This window comes from Pundamilia nyererei, unplaced genomic scaffold (assembly GCF_000239375.1).
Source record: "Pundamilia nyererei isolate P.nyererei 1_Seehausen unplaced genomic scaffold, PunNye1.0 scaffold00005, whole genome shotgun sequence".
Lineage (NCBI taxonomy): Eukaryota > Metazoa > Chordata > Actinopteri > Cichliformes > Cichlidae > Pundamilia > Pundamilia nyererei.
The window spans coordinates 7,031,117-7,034,491 of record NW_005187406.1 but is presented as its reverse complement, the minus strand read 5'-3'; the positions used below and the strand labels follow the sequence as shown (position 1 = coordinate 7,034,491).

Here is a 3,375-nt window from a genome sequence, read left to right as displayed (position 1 = left end):
CTCATTTGCCTAATAATTCTGCACTCCCTGTAGACAGGTGAAGGTTTCTGTTTTGTCGTGTTTGTTTAGCATAGAACTCTGGGCAGTATCACAACCAGAATGGCAAGACCACCAACAAGAAGAAGAGACTGTCCCACATTTACACTCCAGTTTATATCTCAAACAGCCTGGTCCTGCAAAAGTAGTACTTGATTAGTACCTAATAGTACTCTGAAGTTGTCATAGGAGGTTACTCCTAACCTATGTTTTCAAGAAAATCTAAATGGATTTTTATTTTAATGTGAACATTTTTTGATGTAGATTAGTTAAAATGATTACTTTCTTTGTTTCCCTAACTGCTTAGACTTAAACCTATTGTTAGAGTAAGGGTTAGGATTGGGGTTGGAGTCATCACCAGACTTAATCCTCAGTGGGTAAAAGCTGAGTTCACACGTGTCACTTCAGGTATTTGCAAATTAAGAAAAAAGAAACGATATCATTTATTTGTAATTTTGCTTTTGTGCTAATGCTAGTTTTGTCGTGCTTCTTTAATGGACTGACAAGAAAATGGTTGTTCTATTTCTCCTATGAAGCTATAAAGAAGGGAATGTGCCACTCAAACACTCCTCCTTGGAATAAACCAGTAATACTGTGAGTCTGAAGCCAAGGAACAGTATGGTGCCCCACAGCACTGACAGCAGTCTGGGTACAAAAACAAATAAAAATAAGATACTTTGTGCTTCTTCACTACATGAAGTAATCAGTTGGAAAATAGTCAGCACAGCAAGAAAAGGAAAATCCAGATTTAATACGACTGCCACAGTGACTCCATCCCTCTCTCTCTTTCTGTCTCTCCCTCAGCAAAGGTATCATTATCCACTTAATTTCATACACTAGGGGCTGGTATAATGACCACGTTCAAAATCCCTTATCGAGCAGAAATTCAAGCTTAATCACAAATTATGTGAGTTCCAAAGTATCAAGTTAGTGAAACAAAAGAATTTCTTATTTAAAGGGGAAAGGGAAAGAATAAAGTTGAGGCATAGAGGGAAAAGCAGCAGAGACTTACAGCTCGGTATTTAGTGGCCACCTCATTCTTTTCCTTGTTAAGCTGGGTGTTCTGCTCCTCTAGTTCACGGACCTTGGAAAGGAGCCGGTCACTCTGCTCTATGGCTCTCCTGAGCTCCTCTCTCTCCCTCATCCCTGCTTCTTCTGTATGAACGGGCTGCAAACACAGGGACCTGACCCGCAACACCACTCACACACATCTGCAAATACACGCATGCATACAGAAGGCTTGGTATTTCAGCTAGGCTGTCTGGTGCTCTCACTGAGTCTCTCTCACTTTTGTTCACTGCTGTCTGGCCTTCCCCACTCCCCAACTCCTCCAAATCCACATCTGACACACACACAAGCCCGCACGTCAGGGAGTTTTGCCCTGTAAAAGACATCCAAGAATCCACCAGTATGAGCCCACATTTTCTCCCCTTTTACCTAACTGGCCTCCTGCTGGTTTGCACTGCAACAATAAAAACTAACAACTGTGCTGCTGGAAGTAAGTAAGAAATCAAGCAAGAGGTCAGCTCTCTATCATAAGACTGGTAACTCTGGATCTCCTGCTGGTGGGGGTTTTTATAATAGAAGGTCTTCTCAAAATCCAGGCCACGTTTTTGATTAATGTACACCACAATTCAAGATGTCCTCAGGATTTGAATCAGTGTATGCCAAAGACTAAAAGCCAAGCTGGAGGAGTCTAAAACAAAGCTGAAGCCAACAACTTATCTAGTCACTGATAGAGTTGCAGTGAAATAAGAAAGTTGACTAGTTTTTCACCATAAAATCCCAGCTAGCCTACACTGCATGGCCACAAATAAGCTACATAACCATGTACCCGGCCCATGAATATCAGTTTTTGTGCCGATATTAATGCTAGGAAAGAATTCGAACTCTGCAGTTAGCAGCAGAGCATAGGTGACTTTTAAGCACAAGCATAAGCAACCCCACTCCATAGCTTCACATGTTCTTCTGCAGTTGCTGCAGTTACTAAACCCTTCTGCTTTACAACCTGGTCTTTAATTCTGACCTCATTAGCCGTTTCCAGGTCCAAACTCTGCTTCAGGTCCCAAAGTCAGGAACACTGCAGCATCACTGAGAGTTAAAAACTGTCTAAATCCTTTTGTCTTTAATAAAATGATCAGTGTGGCTGCTCTACCAGGTGTAACATTGAAGTCTAACATCCATGAAAACAGAATTTATTAAATTTAACAGAGTTAGAAGTCAGCAGGAAGTTAGCTTGCTAGTTTCCATCTAAAGATGATACACCATCTTTCGACATAAATGAAGACAGGAAACTAAACAGCAGTGATATTTGTAAGGTTACTGAAGTTGGGCTAGCTGGTATATAATGATGTGGTGGCTAGCTACACAGCTATGGTTAGCCTAACAGAAACAGTGAGGCTGGAGGATGAATGCTAACTTTTTTCCACTCGATAAAAATTAACGATGATTAGGGACAAATGCAATCACATGGCAGGAAAAAGATTTTTAAACGGACCAAACGTCAGTCAGCTGAGATAATCCATCCACATGCTCAACCCTGCTGCTTAACACACACATGCATGTTCCTTACAAATGTGGTACTATTTAGGGGAAATAAACAGGTTTCCATCAGAGTTATTATAGTTTTTAATGTCTAATTATTTTTTATATTTATTTTTATTTTAACGTTTCTTTTAATTCAGTTTAATTTTAGTTAGTGTCCAGAGTGGGTTTGCTCACTTTGCTCACTCACTTTTAATTTTTTTGTCAAAGGTCTGCTTATAATAACCAGTACCCTTGCTTTCCAAAGGCGTAAGATTTATTTTCAAGAAGCATGGACAAATAATCAACCAAACACACATTTTCTCACTTTTGTGCTAAGTTTAGACAACCATTAGGATGTTGCTTTCTGCTGTAGCAAATGTGACCTTGAAATAGAAGCAAGGAATTTCTGAACCCTCTTATTATAAACAATAGTATTTGTCTATACTGCAAATAGAAATGTCAGCTGTTCTGCACTGAATTCTTAGACAGGGTATTTTAACACAATAAAGCCCCACATTAAATGTAGTGCAGGAAATGGTTTCAATTTCACACAAAATGCACTATCCAAAGCAACAGACCTTCTGTCTGCTGCATACATTTAAACTTTCTGCCAGAACATATATATATTTTCTTTTATTTTCTCTGCTCACCTAACAAGATTCTGCAAGTAATTCTGGCATAACTTCTAAAAGAAACAAGAAGTGGATCTGGAATAAAACAATGTCATTATCCATTGAAGAATGGGCCTTACACAGAGTTTCTGTCTGATTTCTCAGACTTTATATCTAATTTAGTTCTGAGCTCAGATAAAAT

General features: G+C 39.2%; 1 protein-coding gene across 1 annotated transcript in view; it reads right to left on the bottom strand.

The window, feature by feature from the left end:
* Window positions 1-3,375, bottom strand: part of LOC102210573 (myosin-16) — a 57,720-nt gene that overhangs the window by 47,409 nt on the left and 6,936 nt on the right. The window lies entirely within an intron of this gene.